Source organism: Salvelinus fontinalis, chromosome 4 (genome assembly GCF_029448725.1).
Source record: "Salvelinus fontinalis isolate EN_2023a chromosome 4, ASM2944872v1, whole genome shotgun sequence".
In the NCBI taxonomy this organism is placed as follows: Eukaryota; Metazoa; Chordata; class Actinopteri; order Salmoniformes; family Salmonidae; genus Salvelinus; species Salvelinus fontinalis.
In genome coordinates, this window is record NC_074668.1 from 1,518,539 (window position 1) to 1,536,203 (window position 17,665).

Genomic DNA, 17,665 nt, shown 5'->3' on the forward strand with positions numbered 1-17,665 from the left:
TATGTGTTTTCTCTGTACCAACATAAAATGACAATATGCTGTTCGAACCTCTGAATGATTAGTGTTCACACGCGTGGTTATCACAATAACGGTATGAATCTATAACTGCTAGGAATCTCACCTCAAATCAGAGCCAAGCAGAGGAAGGATGTGGGTACCGGCAGCATCCATGAACGTATCTGGCACGGCGAGGAAGAAACGGGAGCAAACACGTCACCATGGCAACCCTAGCTGCTACAGACATGCTGGCTCACATGGTAACGGAGTTGGACAGGAGAACAGTGTAACCTAATGTTCTACAGAGTCCCCGATCTATTCACCCAACCAACCAACGTGTCAGAAAACAGATGTTCACACCGTGCCAGGGTCAGAAAGTGTGTTACAGAATCAAACAAATAGCATTCAAAGTCTCACTGACTACATCATTCAGTCTCTCAGTCTCTCTTTCTGAAGGATTTGTTCTCATACTCTTTTCACAAACGGTTGGACCTGAGAGCACAGGTTAACTTAACGAAATGATGCCTCAACAATAAATACCTTTCTGAAAAAAAATTCTCCTTGAGAGCTTAAAAGGCACTTATGCATCCATTTTTACTGTACATTATAGAATAATGTTGTTCTACCCTCAGCTCTGTGTTGCAGTCTCTCTGACTCCCATCATTCAGTCTCACTGACTCCATCATTCAGTCTCACTGACTCCATCATTCAGTCTCACTGACTACATCATTCAGTCTCTCTGACTCCCATCATTCAGTCTCACTGACTCCATCATTCAGTCTCACTGACTCCATCATTCAGTCTCACTGACTACATCATTCAGTCTCTCTGACTCCCATCATTCAGTCTCACTGACTCCATCATTCAGTCTCACTGACTCCATCATTCAGTCTCACTGACTACATCATTCAGTCTCTCTGACTCCCATCATTCAGTCTCACTGACTCCATCATTCAGTCTCTCTGACTCCATCATTCAGTCTCTCTGACTCCATCATTCAGTCTCACTGACTCCATCATTCAGTCTCTCTGACTCCATCATTCAGTCTCTCTGACTCCATCATTCAGTCTCTCTGACTCCATCATTCAGTCTCACTGACTCCTTCATTCAGTCTCACTGACTATATCATTCAGTCTCTCTGACTCCATCATTAAGTCTCTCTGACTACATCATTCAGTCTCACTGACTACATCATTAAGTCTCACTGACTCCATCATTCAGTCTCTCTGACTACATCATTAAGTCTCACTGACTCCATCATTCAGTCTCTCTGACTACATCATTCAGTCTCACTGACTACATCATTCATTATTTACCTCGTTTCCCACTTCCTCTCTCTCTCCTTCCAGCTCAAATCAAATTGAATGTTATTTGTCACATGCGCCGAATACAACAGGTGTAGACCTTACAGTGAAATGCTGAATACAACAGGTGTAGTAGACCTTACCGTGAAATGCCGAATACAACAGGTGTAGACCTTACAGTGAAATGCTGAATACAACAGGTGTAGACCTTACAGTGAAATGCTGAATACAACAGGTGTAGTAGACCTTACAGTGAAATGCTGAATACAACAGGTGTAGTAGACCTTACAGTGAAATGCTGAATACAAAAGGTGTAGTAGACCTTACAGTGAAATGCTGAATACAACAGGTGTAGTAGACCTTACTGTGAAATGCTGAATACAACAGGTGTAGTAGACCTTACAGTGAAATGCTGAATACAACAGGTGTAGTAGACTTTACAGTGAAATGCTGAATACAACAGGTGTAGTAGACCTTACAGTGAAATGCTGAATACAACAGGTGTAGTAGACCTTACAGTGAAATGCTGAATACAACAGGTGTAGTAGACTTTACAGTGAAATGCTGAATACAACAGGTGTAGTAGACCTTACAGTGAAATGCTGAATACAACAGGTGTAGTAGACCTTACAGTGAAATGCTGAATACAAAAGGTGTAGTAGACCTTACAGTGAAATGCTGAATACAACAGGTGTAGTAGACCTTACAGTGAAATGCTGAATACAACAGGTGTAGTAGACCTTACAGTGAAATGCTGAATACAACAGGTGTAGTAGACCTTACTGTGAAATGCTGAATACAACAGGTGTAGTAGACCTTACAGTGAAATGCTGAATACAACAGGTGTAGTAGACTTTACAGTGAAATGCTGAATACAACAGGTGTAGTAGACTTTACAGTGAAATGCTGAATACAACAGGTGTAGTAGACCTTACAGTGAAACGCTGAATACAACAGGTGTAGTAGACCTTACAGTGAAATGCTGAATACAACAGGTGTAGTAGACCTTACAGTGAAATGCTGAATACAACAGGTGTAGTAGACCTTACAGTGAAATGCTGAATACAACAGGTGTAGTAGACTTTACAGTGAAATGCTGAATACAACAGGTGTAGTAGACTTTACAGTGAAATGCTGAATACAACAGGTGTAGTAGACTTTACAGTGAAATGCTGAATACAACAGGTGTAGTAGACCTTACAGTGAAATGCTGAATACAACAGGTGTAGTAGACCTTACAGTGAAATGCTGAATACAACAGGTGTAGTAGACTTTACAGTGAAATGCTGAATACAACAGGTGTAGTAGACCTTACAGTGAAACGCTGAATACAACAGGTGTAGTAGACCTTACAGTGAAATGCTGAATACAACAGGTGTAGTAGACCTTACAGTGAAATGCTGAATACAACAGGTGTAGTAGACCTTACAGTGAAATGCTGAATACAACAGGTGTAGTAGACTTTACAGTGAAATGCTGAATACAACAGGTGTAGTAGACTTTACAGTGAAATGCTGAATACAACAGGTGTAGTAGACTTTACAGTGAAATGCTGAATACAACAGGTGTAGTAGACCTTACAGTGAAATGCTGAATACAACAGGTGTAGTAGACCTTACAGTGAAATGCTGAATACAACAGGTGTAGTAGACTTTACAGTGAAATGCTGAATACAACAGGTGTAGTAGACCTTACAGTGAAACGCTGAATACAACAGGTGTAGTAGACCTGACAGTGAAATTCTTACTTACAAACCCTTAACCAACAATGCAGTTTTAAGAACAATACGAGTTAAGAAAAATATTTACTAAATAAACTAAAGTAAAAAATAACAATAACAATAACGAGGCTGTACAGGAGGTACCGGTACTGAGTCAATGTGCAGGGATTCCTTATATTTATTTAACCAGGATAGTTTGCTCAGTAACACTGCAAATAAAACAATACGAAAATGAAGTGTGTATGTGTGTGATCCTACTGAGATCAATCAGGATCATTCAGGGTTCATTGGGAATCATTGCCGGGTGGTTCCACACTGAGGGCCGTTTAAATGGTGACTCATACATTCTCTGACCAGCTGTGGTACACACCCCATCCACTACACTGACACCAACACACACACACACACACACGCACATGCACACACTAATTTACATAGACATATAAATACCTTTCCCCCACTTCCTGTACATATCAACGTGAGGCTGTGTGTTTATAAATATGCATCATTATGAAATGTTCTACACATATGAGAGTTATCTTTAGATGTTACCTTCAGATATTACATTCAGATGTTAATTTCAGATGTTACCTTCAGATATTACATTCATATGTTACCTTCATATGTTACCTTCATATGTTACCTTCATATGTTACCTTCATATGTTACCTTCATATGTTACCTTCAGATGTTACCTTCAGATGTTACCTTCAGATGTTAATTTCAGATGTTAATTTTAGATGTTACTTTCATATGTTACCTTCATATGTTACCTTCAGATGTTACCTTCAGATGTTACCTTCAGCCTGATTCTCAATGTAAGATACTACAGTGGGTTACTACAGCCCCTGGGGAAGCCAGAGTCCCTTTAGTTGTGTATTTCTAGGCTACATCATCCATCTATAATAGCAACACATTTTGAGCTGTGCAAAACTGACCGCTACTGCACTTGCATACATATGCACCTGTTAGAAGGCGTGGAGACACTTAGTCAACAGTCAGGGAAGCAGGGGATGCGTCCCAGATAGAAGGCACACCCTCTATCACCCTGCAGAAAGATCCAGCTACCCCCCCTCCACCCCATCACCCTACAGAAAGATCCAGCTACCCCCCCCCACCCTCTATCACCCTACAGAAAGATCCAGCTACCCCCCCTCCACCCCATCACCCTACAGAAAGATCCAGCTACCCCCCCCACCCTCTATCACCCTACAGAAAGATCCAGCTACCCCCCCCCACCCTCTATCACCCTACAGAAAGATCCAGCTACCCCCCCTCCACCCCATCACTCCACAAAAGATCCAGCTACCCCCTCTCCACCCCGTCACCCTACAGAAAGATCCAGCTACCCCCCCCCCCTCCACCCCATCACCCTACAAAAAGATCCATCTACCCCCCCTCCACCCTACAAAAGATCCAGCTACCCCCCCTCCACCCCATCACCCTACAAAAAGATCAATCTACCCCCCCCTCCACCCCATCACCCTACAAAAGATCCAGCTACCCCCCCCCCTCCACCCCGTCACCCTACAAAAAGATCCAGTCAACCCCCACTCCAGTCACCCCACGAAAGATCCAGTCACCCCCCCCCCCCCTCCAGTCACCCCCTCCCACCCCTTCAACCCCCATATCACCCACTTCTCGTCCCAAATACCCCCCCCAAACTCTCCACCTCTCCTGTGACCCCTCCACCCCCAACTCTCCACCTTATCCCCTGTGACCCCTCCACCCCCAACTCTCCACCTTCTCCCTGTGACCCCTCCACCCCCAACTCTCCATCTTCTCCCCCGTGACCCCTCCACCCCCAACTCTCAGGACTGAAGTGTCACCAGGCAGGAAGACGAGAAACAGTTGACATCAATATGGCTAACTGCCAGTAATACCGTTTTATTTCTCTAAAATAAACAGCGTATTAAAATACATGAACAGTAAAATGAAGATGTTTACTTAGGCTTTTTTGTTGTTGTTGATTAGACCTTGCGAGACCTCTTGAAACTGAGGTACTCATAGGATTAGGAGTTAGTAATTTAATAGGATCTCTATGGGGACACCACTATCACCACCTGCCTGTTCCATGGTGAGTAGAATCAGAATGAAGAGCATCAAAACATTTGTGATAGCCTCTTGTGCCATCTACTGGCCAAAAGAGAAAATAGCACCCTGAATTACAGTGCATTTCGAAAGTATTCGGGACCCCTTGACTTTTTACACGTTTTGTTACGTTACAGCCTTATTCTAAAATTGATTCAATTGTTTGTTTCCCCTCATCAATCTACACACAATACCCCAGAATGACAAAGCAAATATTTGCAAATCACATTTTGGTCCCACAGTTGAAAGTGTATGTGATAGCAAAAACCAAGCCGTGAGGTCAGAGGAATTGTCCATAGAGCTGACAGGATTGTGTCGAGTAACAGATCTGGGGAAGGGTACCAGAACATTTCTGCAGCATTGAAGGTCCCCAAGAACACAGTGGCCTCCTTCATTCTTAAATGGAAGAAGTTTGGAACCACTAAGACTCTTCCTTGAGCTGGCCGCCCAGCTAAACTGAGCAATCTGTGGAGAAGGGCCTTGGACAGGTAGGTCACCAAGAACCCAATGGTGACTCAGACAGAGCACCAGACTTCCTCTGTGGAGATGGGAGAACCTTGCAGAAGGACAACCATCTCTGCAGCACTCCACCAATCAGGCATTTATGGTAGAGTGACCAGATGGAAGCCACTCCTCAGTAAAAGGCACATGACAGCCTGCTTGGAGTTCGCCAAAAGGCACCTAAAGACTCTCAGACCATGAGAAATAAGATTCTCTGGTCTGATGAAACCAAGACTGAACTCTTTGGCCTAAATGCCAAGCGTCACGTCTGGAGGAAGCCACGCACCATCCCTACGGTGAAGCATGTTGATGGCAGCATCATGCTGTGAGGATGTTTTTCAGAAGCAGGGACTGGGAGACTAGTCAGGATCAAGGTAAAGATGAACGGAGCAAAGTACAGAGAGATCCTTGATGAAAACCTGCTCCAGAGCGCTCAGGACCTCAGACTGGTGCGAAGGTTCACCTTCCAACAGGACAACAACCCTAAGCACACAGCCAAGACAGCGCTGGAGTGGCTTCGGGACAAGTCTCTGAATGTCCTTGACTGACACAGCCAGAGCCCGGACTTGAACCCAATCAAACATCTCTGGAGAGACCTGAAAATAGTGCAGCAACGCTCCCCATCCAACCTGACAGAACATGAGAGGATCTGCAGAGAAGAATGGGAGAAATTCCCCAAATACAGGTGTGCCAAGCTTGTAGCATCATACCCAAGAAGACTCAAGGCTGTAATCGATGCCAAATGTGCTTCAACAAAGCACTAAGTAAAGGGTCTGAATACTTATGTAAATGTGAAATTTCAGTTTTATATTTTATTTATTTATAAATTAGCAAATATTCTAAAAAATTGTTTTTGCTTTGTCATTATGGGGTATTGTGTGTAGATTGATGATGGGGGAAAAACGACTTAATCAATTTTATAATAAGGCCGTAATCTAACAAAATGTGGGAAAAGTCAAGGGGTATGAATACTTTCAAAAGGCGCTGTATCTCCCTTATTTTCTTCAACAGATGTTCAAGAAAGTAGGGGGGCGTTGCCAGTAGTGACTGATAAAACAGCCTTTAAGAGGTTAATTAAGTGGTCCTAAATGTGATATAAACTTTTCTACTCTTCACTTTATGGCTCTCCACATTGGTGACACAGAATATAATATGTTTCCAACCATTTTCTGGTCGGCCCTACGTTCTAAATCATTTACATTTTTCATTAATTTCAATCATTCATTCACCCGCTAAACCCACCAACCCATCCATTCAGCATATCATTCCTGATTCTTCAATTGATATATTCCAACCTGACTATCGCTGTGGTCTCGTTGATAATGCATCGCTAAATGTCCATCACAATAGATGCCACTTATCCTCTAGCCCCTGGTCTCTCGGGTCCGTCTGCCGCTAAACTGCTGTGACGTATTACACTGTTTGTCTGCTAGAAGCTACCTCTGGATGATTATAATGTTTTCCTTTTGTAATTTTGGTCTTTTAATCATTACCCACTGGGCACAAACGTCAATTCAACGTCTATTACTCGTTCAATGTAATTTCAACCAGTGTGTACCCTGTGGGTAGTCTATGTTATTTGTTTTTGTGTGTGTGTATGTGTGTGTGTGTGTGTGGCGGCTATAATATCCTGAATACCCTCTTCCAGTCCATGTGTGCGTGAGAGACGATGTTTCATGTTTCCACATGCAGTACCTGGTTCGAATCCAGGCTGCATCACATCCGGTCGTGATTGGGAGGCCCATGGGGCCACTTACAATTGGTCCAGCGTCGTCCGGGATAGGCTGTCATTGTAAATATGAATTTGTTCTCAACTGACTTGCCTAGTTAAATATAGGTTGCATTAAAAAAAAATATATATATATGTTTTTTGTTAAACTCAGCAGAGAATGTTCTCGCTCTCTATTCAGCGCCTCTCTTATCTTGAGGGTTTTTTTCTTTAGTAAAATTCATCCAATCCCCTTGATCCCATACATAACTAGACCAATCGTATGCTTCAATGTGACGTGGTTCACAGTGCTGTAGCAAGCCAGGAACGTCTCAAAACATACCTACAAATAACCCCGTTGACTCATCAGTAGGAAAGATTTGTTTTTCTTTTAGTGCATTCAACAACAATACGAGCCTTGTTACAACAGGATGTTGTATCTATACATTATGTCATATCATATTGCAGGTATTCCCAAACTGGGCTACGCCAAATAAAAATGTGATTCACATAAAAATAAATATAAACCTTGGGGGATAATTTCAAATTTTTAAACAGTCCATTTATATTTTCCAACAGGGCTATACATTTGGGTGAGGTTTTTTTCTCGCCTGAGGAGCGTCATTTTACTGCCAAAAATAAAATTAAACCATTTAATGTTCAGCGAAATAACAACACAATGTCAAATACAGGTAGCCTAGTCAAATAATGAACATACAATCACGTTAACCGTTACTCTCTCGCGGGAATTCCACTAACGGTCCGTATGTAGACAAACGCAGCTGCTGCTCATTCCGTTTGCTCGAAAATTGATAAATGGTTTAAAAAAGTAAGTCCCGTGTCCATAGAGACACATACCAGCTCTACTGGTAGGACTGCTACTACCAGCAGTACTACACCTGCACCTGTCAACGACACAAGTTATTCTACTTACACGAATACATCCAATGCTAACATCAGCAATTCTACATTTGTTGTTAGGCCAGCTAGCATGAACACTGACAGTTGTCAATCTGATGGAGCCGAAGAGCTACTGCCCCTTTACCCGGGAAGCACCGAACAACAGACAGGGACGTTTGAACATCGAAGAGGCGCAAATTTGATGAGAACTACATTGATTTTTAGGTTCACTTATATTGGGAGTAGTGCCTTTCCTCACCCACTGTGTGTTATATGTGCAAAAGTACTGTCTCACAACTCAATGAAACCTTCACTCTTGCACAAACATTTAGAAACAAAACGTGCCCATTTGAAAAATAAGCCACAGGAGTTGGCTCTAGAAGGAAGAAACCTAGAGAGGAACCAGGCTATGAGGGGTGGCCAGTCCTCGTCTGGCTGTGCCGGGTGGAGATTATAACAGAACATGGCCAAGATGTTCAAATGTTCATAGATGACCAGCATGGTCAAATAATAATAATCACAGTAGTTGTCGAGGGTGCAACAAGTCAGCACCTCAGGAGTAAATGTCAGTTGGCTTTTCATAGCCGCTCATTTAGAGTATCTCTACCGCTCATGCTGTCTCTAGAGAGTTGAAAACAGCAGGTCTGGGACAGGTAGCACATCCGGCAGGAGATGTTTTGAAACAATTACTGCTTCGTATACAAGCCAGTGATTTCTATGCGTTACAGCTGGATGAGTCAACAGACGTGGCGGGCCTGGCACAGCTCCTGGTATATGTCCGTTACGTTTATGGGGGATCAATTAAGAAAGACATCCTCTTATGCAAACCACTGGAAACCAGGACAACAAGAGAGGATATCTTTAAAGTACTGGACAGCTTTGTGAAATTAAATGGACTTTGGTGGTCAAGATGTGTTGGTATCTGTACTGATGGCGCAAAAGCTATGACAGGGAGACATAGTCAATCAATTTTATTTTATATAGCCCTTCGTACATCAGCTAATATCTCAAAGTGCTGTACAGAAACCCAGCCTAAAACCCCAAACAGCTAGTAATGCAGGTGTAGAAGCACGGTGGCTAGGAAAAACTCCCTAGAAAGGCCAAAACCTAGGAAGAAACCAAGAGAGGAACCAGGCTATAAGGGGTGGCCAGTCCTCTTCTGGCTGTGCCGGGTGGAGATTATAACAGAACTATGCCAAGATGTTCAAAAATGTTCATAAGTGACAAGCATGGTCAAATAATAATCATGAATAATTTTCAGTTGGCTTTTCATAGCTGATCATTAAGAGTTGAAAAACAACAGGCCTGGGACAGGTGGCGGTTCCATAACCGCAGGCAGAACAGCTGAAACTGGAATAGCAGCAAGGCCAGGCGGACTGGGGACAGCAAGGAGTCACCACGGGCGGCAGTCCCGACGCATGGTCCTAGGGCCCAGGTCCTCCGAGAGAAAGAAAGAGAGAAGGAGAAAATTAGAGAGAGCCAAGATTTTCAAAATGTTCATAAATGACAAGCATGGTCAAATAATAATCAGGAATAAATCTCAGTTGGCTTTTCATAGCCGATCATTAAGAGTTGAAAACAGCAGGTCTGGGACAGGTAGGGGTTCCATAACCGCAGGCAGAACAGTTGAAACTGGAATAGCAGCAAGGCCAGGCGGACTGGGGACAGCAAGGAGTCACCACGGCCGGTAGTCCCGACGTATGGTCCTAGGGCTCAGGTCCTCCGAGAGAAAGAAAGAGAGGAGAAAATTAGAGAGAGCCAAGATTTTCAAAATGTTCATAAATGACAAGCATGGTCAAATAATAATCAGGAATAAATCTCAGTTGGCTTTTCATAGCCGATCATTAAGAGTTGAAAACAGCAGGTCTGGAACAGGTAGGGGTTTCGTAACCGCAGGCAGAACAGTTGAAACTGGAATAGCAGCAAGGCCAGGCGGACTGGGGACAGCAAGGTGTCAGCATGCCCGGTAGTCCTGAAGTATGGTCCTAGGGCTCAGGTTCTCAGAGAGAAAGAGAGAACGAGAGAATTAGAGAGAGCATACTTAAATTCACACAGGACACTGGATAAGACAGGAGAAGTACTCCAGGAGTAACCAACTGACCCTAGCCCCCCGACACATAAACTACTGCAGCATAAATACTGGAGGCTGAGACAGGAGCGGTCAGGAGACACTGTGGCCCCATCCGAAGAAACCCCCGGACAGGGCCAAACAGGAAGGGTATAACCCCACCCACTTTGCCAAAGCACAGCCCCCGCACCACTAGAGGGATATCCTCAACCACCAACTTACAATCCTGAGACAAGGCCGAGTATAGCCCACAAAGGTCTCCACCACAGCACAAACCAAGGGGGGGCGCCAACCCAGACAGGAAGATCACATCAGTAACTCAGCCCACTCAAGTGACACACCCCTCCTAGGGACGGCATGAAAGAGCACCAGCAAGCCAGTGACTCAGCCCCTGTAACAGGGTTAGAGGCAGAGAATCCCAGTGGAGAGAGGGGAATCGGCCTGGCAGAGACAGCAAGGGCGGTTCGTTGCTCCAGAGCCTTTCCGTTCACCTTCACACTAGTGAAGTGGAGTGGAGTAACGCGCGTGCAAGCAGTTGCCCCCGACGCCACTTGGGTACACTGCAGCATCCGCCGAGAGGCTCTTGCTGCCAAGAGAATGCCTGACATCTTGAAAGACGTTTTGGACACTACAGTGAAAATGGTTAACTTAGTTAAAGCAAGGCCCCTGAACTCTCGTGTATTTTCTGCACTATGCAATGATATGGGCAGCGACCATTTAACGCTTTTACAACATACAGAAGTGCACTGGTTATCAAAGGGCAAAGTATTGACACGTTTTTTAATTGAGAGGCGAGCTTAAAGTTTTCTTTACTGACCATAATTTTCACTTGTCTGACCGCTTGCATGATGACGAGTTTCTCACACGACTGGCCTATCTGTGTGATGCCTGAATGATCTGAATCTAGGATTACAGGGACTCTCCGCAACTAAATTGAGGCTATGATTAAGAAGTTGGAGCTCTTCTCTGGCTGCATTACCAAGGACAACACACAGGTCTTTCTATCATTGTATGATTTTTTTTGTGTGCAAATGTGCTCAAGCTTATGGACAATGTCAAATGTTATATAGCGAAGACCCTGAGTGAGTTGGGTGCGCAATTACGCAGGTACTTTCCCTAAACGGATGACACAAACAACTGGATTCCTTATCCCTTTCAAATCAAATGTATTTGTCACATACACATTGTTAGCAGATGTTAATGCGAGTGTAGCGAAATGCTTGTCCTTCTAGTTCTGACCATGCAGTAATATCTAACAAGTAATCTACCCTAACAATTCCACAACAACTACCTTATACACACACGTGTAAAAGAATGAATAAATAAGAATATGTACATAAATATATATGAATGAATGATGGCCGAACGGCATAGGCAAGAGGCAGAAGATGGTCTAGAGTACAGTATATACATGAGTAATGTAGGGTGTGGTAAGCATGTTAGACACTGATGCCCTTTGCAACCACGTACCTGTGTGAGAGTGGATTCTCAGCCCTCACTAGCATGAAAAGTAAATACAGGCACAGACTGTGTGGAAAATGATTTAAGACTGAGACTCCCTCCAATACAACCCAACATTTCAGAGTTATGTGCATCCTTTCAAGCACACCCTTCTCATTAACCTGTGGTGAGTTATTCACAATTTTCTATAAACATATAAGGCTTTATATGTAAGATGGTTAAATAAAGAGCAAAATTATTGATTATTATTGTATTATTATTTGTGCCCTGGTCCTATAAGAGCTCTTTGTCACTTCCCACGAGCCGGATTGTGACAAAAACTCATTCTTATGTTTAATAAATGTATCATATAATGTGTGTGTGTGGCAAGCATACAATGATGGCCAAAAACAACATTAGAGAGTCAATCAATCAATCAATCAATCAATTTTATTTTATATAGCCCTTCGTACATCAGATAATATCTCGAAGTGCTGTACAGAAACCCAGCCTAAAACCCCAAACAGCTAGAATGCAGGTGTAGAAGCACGGTGGCTAGGAAAAACTCCCTAGAAAGGCCAAAACCTAGGAAGAAACCTAGAGAGGAACCAGGCTATGAGGGGTGGCCAGTCCTCTTCTGGCTGTGCCGGGTGGAGATTATAACAGAACTATGCCAAGATGTTCAAAAATGTTCATAAGTGACAAGCATGGTCAAATAATAATCATGAATAATTTTCAGTTGGCTTTTCATAGCTGATCATTAAGAGTTGAAAAACAACAGGTCTGGGACAGGTGGCGGTTCCATAACCGCAGGCAGAACAGCTGAAACTGGAATAGCAGCAAGGCCAGGCGGACTGGGGACAGCAAGGAGTCACCACGGGCGGCAGTCCCGACGCATGGTCCAGGGCCCAGGTCCTCCGAGAGAAAGAAAGAGAGAAGGAGAAAATTAGAGAGAGCATACTTAAATTCACACAGGACACTGGATAAGACAGGAGAAGTATTCCAGGTATAACCAACTGACCCTAGCCCCCCGACACATAAACTACTGCAGCATAAATACTGGAGGCTGAGACAGGAGCGGTCAGGAGACACTGTGGCCCCATCCGAAGAAACCCCCGGACAGGGCCAAACAGGAAGGATATAACCCCACCCACTCTGCCAAAGCACAGCCCCCACACCACTAGGGGATATCCTCAACCACCAACTTACAATCCTGAGACAAGGCCGAGTATAGCCCACAAAGGTCTCCACCACAGCACAACCAGGGGGGGGCGCCAACCCAGACAGGAAGTTCACGTCAGTAACTCAACCCACTCAAGTGACGCACCCCTCCTAGGGACGGCATGAAAGAGCACCAGCAAGCCAGTGACTCAGCCCCAGTAACAGGGTTAGAGGCAGAGAATCCCAGTGGAGAGAGGGGAACTGGCCCTGGAGAGACAGCAAGGGCGGTTCGTTGCTCCAGAGCCTTTCCGTTCACCTTCACACTCCTGGGCCAGACTACACTCAATCATATGACCTACTGAAGAGATAAGTCTTCAGTAAAGACTTAAAGGTTGAGACTGAGTCTGCGTCTCTCACATGGGTAGGCAGACTGTTCCATAAAAATGGAGATCTATAGGAGAAAGCCCTGCCTCCAGCTGTTTGCTTAGAAATTTTAGGGACAATTAGGAGGCCTGCGTCTTGTGACCGTAGCGTACGTGTAGGTATGTACGGCAGGACCAACTCGGAAAGATAGGTAGGAGCAAGCCCATGTAACGCTTTAAAGGTTAACAGTAAAACCTTGAAATCAGCCCTTGCCTTAACGGGAAGCCAGTGTAGGGAAGCTAGCACTGGAGTAATATGATCAAATTTCTTGGTTCTAGTCAGGATTCTAGCAGCCGTATTTAGCACTAACTGAAGTTTATTTAGTGCTTTATCCGGGTAGCCGGAAAGTAGAGCATTGCAGTAGTCTAACCTAGAAGTAACAAATGCATGGATTAATTTTTCTGCATCATTTTTGGACAGAAAATTTCTGATTTTTGCAATGTTACGTAGATGGAAAAAAGCTGTCCTTGAAACAGTCTTGATATGTTCGTCAAAAGAGAGATCAGGGTCAAGAGTAACGCCGAGGTCCTTCACAGTTTTATTTGAGACGACTTTACAACCATCAAGATGAATTGTCAGATTTAACAGAAGATCTCTTTGTTTCTTGGGACCTAGAACAAGCATCTCTGTTTTGTCCGAGTTTAAAAGTAGAAAGTTTTCAGCCATCCACTTCCTTATGTCTGAAACACAGGCTTCTAGCGAGGGCAATTTTGGGGCTTCACCATGTTTCATTGAAATGTACAGCTGTGTGTCATCCGCATAGCAGTGAAAGTTAACATTATGTTTTCGAATAACATCCCCAAGAGGTAAAATATATAGTGAAAACAATAGTGGTCCTAAAACGGAACCTTGAGGAACACCGAAATGTACAGTTGATTTGTCAGAGGACAGACCATTCACAGAGACAAACTGATATCTTTCCGACAGGTAAGATCTAAACCAGGCCAGAACTTGTCCGTGTAGACCAATTTGGGTTTCCAGTCTCTCCAAAAGAATGTGGTGATCGATGGTGTCAAAGGCAGCACTAAGGTCTAGTAGCACGAGGACAGATGCAGAGCCTCGGTCTGACGCCATTAAAAGGTCATTTACCACCTTCACAAGTGCAGTCTCAGTGCTATGATGGGGTCTAAAACCAGACTGAAGCATTTCGTATACATTGTTTGTCTTCAGAAAGGCAGTGAGTTGCTGCGCAACAGCTTTTTCTAAAATTTTTGAGAGGAATGGAAGATTCGATATAGGCCGATAGTTTTTTATATTTTCCGGGTCAAGGTTTGGCTTTTTCAAGAGAGGCTTTATCACTGCCACTTTTAGTGAGTTTGGTACACATCCGGTGGATAGAGAGCTGTTTATTATGTTCAACATAGGAGGGCCAAGCACAGGAAGCAGCTCCTTCAGCAGTTTAGTAGGAATAGGATCCAGTATGCAGCTTGAAGGTTTAGAGGCCATGATTATTTTCATCATTGTGTCAAGAGATATAGTACTAAAACACTTAAGTGTCTCTCCCGATCCCAGGCCCTCGCAGAGCTGTGCAGATCCAGGACAGCTAAGCCCTGGAGGAATACGCAGATTCAAAGAGGAGTCCGTAATTTGCTTTCTAATGGTCATGATCTTTTCCTCAAAGAAGTTCATGAATTTATTACTGCTGAAGTGAAAGCCATCCTCTCTTGGGGAATGCTGCTTTTTAGTTAGCTTTGCAACAGTATCAAAAATAAATTTTGGATTGTTCTTATTTTCCTCGATTAAGTTGGAAAAGTAGGATGATCGAGCAGCAGTGAGGGCTCTTCGGTACTGCACGGTACTGTCTTTCCAAGCTAGTCGGAAGACTTCCAGTTTTGTGTGGCGCCATTTCCGTTCCAATTTCCTGGAAGCTTGCTTCAAAGCTCGGGTATTTTCTGTATACCAGGGAGCTAGTTTCTTATGACAAATGTTTTTCGTTTTTAGGGGTGCAACTGCATCTAGGGTATTGCGCAAGGTTAAATTGAGTTCCTCAGTTAAGTGGTTAACTGATTTTTGTCCTCTGACGTCCTTGGGTAGGCAGAAGGAGTCTGGAAGGGCATCAAGGAATTTTTGTGTTGTCTGAGAATTTATAGCACGACTTTTGATGCTCCTTGGTTGGGGTCTGAGCAGATTATTTGTTGCGATTGCAAACGTAATAAAATGGTGGTCCGATAGTCCAGGATTATGTGGAAAAACATTAAGATCTACAACATTTATTCCATGGGACAAAACTAGGTCCAGAGTATGACTGTGGCAGTGAGTAGGTCCAGAGACATGTTGGACAAAACCCACTGAGTCGATGATGGCTCCGAAAGACTTTTGGAGTGGGTCTGTGGACTTCTCCATGTGAATATTAAAATCACCAAAAATTAGAATATGATCTGCTATGACTACAAGGTCTGATAGGAATTCAGGAAACTCAGAGAGGAACGCTGTATATGGCCCAGGAGGCCTGTAAACAGTAGCTATAAAAAGTGATTGAGTAGGCTGCATAGATTTCATGACTAGAAGCTCAAAAGACGAAAACGCCATTTTTTTTTTTGTAAATTGAAATTTGCTATTGTAGATGTTAGCAACACCTCCGCCTTTGCGGGATGCACGGGGGATATGGTCACTAGTGTAACCAGGAGGTGAGGCCTCATTTAACACAGTAAATTCATCAGGCTTAAGCCATGTTTCAGTCAGGCCAATCACATCAAGATTATGATCAGTGGTTAGTTCATTGACTATGACTGCCTTTGAAGTGAGGGATCTAACATTAAGTAACCCTATTTTGAGATGTGAGGTATCACGATCTCTTTCAATAATGGCAGGAATGGAGGAGGTCTTTATCCTAATAAGATTGCTAAGGCGAACACCGCCATGTTTAGTTTTGCCCAACCTAGGTCGAGGCACAGACACAGTCTCAATGGGTATGGCTGAGCTGACTACACTGACTGTGCTATTGGCAGACTCCACTAAGCTGGCAGGTTGGCTAACAGCCTGCTGCCTGGCCTGCACCCTATTTCATTGTGGGGCTAAAGGAGTTAGAGCCCTATCTATGTTGGTAGATAAGATGAGAGCACCCCTCCAGGTAGGATGGAGTCCGTCACTCCTTAGCAGGTCAGGCTTGGTCCTGTTTGTGGGTGAGTCCCAGAAAGAGGGCCAATTATCTACAAATTCTATCTTTTGGGAGGGGCAGAAAACAGTTTTCAACCAGCGATTGAGTACTGAGACTCTGCTGTAGAGCTCGTCACTCCCCCTAACTGGGAGGGGGCCAGAGACAATTACTCGATGCCGACACATCTTTCTAGCTGATTTACACGCTGAAGCTATGTTGCACTTGGTGACCTCTGACTGTTTCATCCTAACATCGTTGGTGCCGACGTGGATAAAAATATCTCTATACTCTCTACACTCGCCAGATTTAGCTTTAGCCAGCACCATCTTAAGATTAGCCTTAACGTCGGTAGCCCTGCCCCCTGGTAAACAGTGTATGATCGCTGGGTGATTCGTTTTAAGTCTAATACTGCGGGTAATGGAGTCGCCAATGACTAGGGTTTTCAATTTGTCAGAGCTAACGGTGGGAGTGCGTTGACCCTGGTGCTAGAGGGGTACAGCTGGAGGTGGAATGTTTGAAGGGGTACAGGACTATAAACAGAGAGTGCGCTGACCCTGGTGCTAGAGGGGGTACAGCTGGAGGTGGAATGTTTGAAGGGGTACGGGACTATAAACATTAGAGAGTGCGCTGACCCTGGTGCTAGAGGGGGTACAGCTGGAGGTGGAATGTTTTGAAGGGGTACGGGACTATAAACATTAGAGAGTGCGCTGACCCTGGTGCTAGAGCGGGTACAGCTGGAGGTGGAATGTTTGAAGGGGTACGGGACTATAAACATTAGAGAGTGCGCTGACCCTGGTGCTAGAGGGGGTACAGCTGGAGGTAGAATGTTTGAAGGGGTACGGGACTATAAACATTAGAGAGGGCGCTGACCCTGGTGCTAGAGGGGGTACAGCTGGAGGTGGAATGTTTTGAAGGGGTACGGGACTACAAACATTAGAGAGTGCTCTGACCCTGATGCTAGAGGGGGTACAGCTGGAGGTGGAATGTTTGAAGGGGTACGGGACTATAAACATTTTGGTAACCACTGCCTTTATGGAATGGTTTTATTGATAATATCTGTTGGGAAAAAAGTTAAGATGTTGCCACACACTACTTATTAACAAAATGAAGTAAGTTTATTTAAAAATGATTCATAAATATTATCCTGCCAACCACTATATGAAGAAGTAAAAAAATTAAAACAAGAGATATGCTGATTGGATATTTTACTTAGATATTAGTTGAAAATTGTATGTAATTAATTTCATAATTTTTG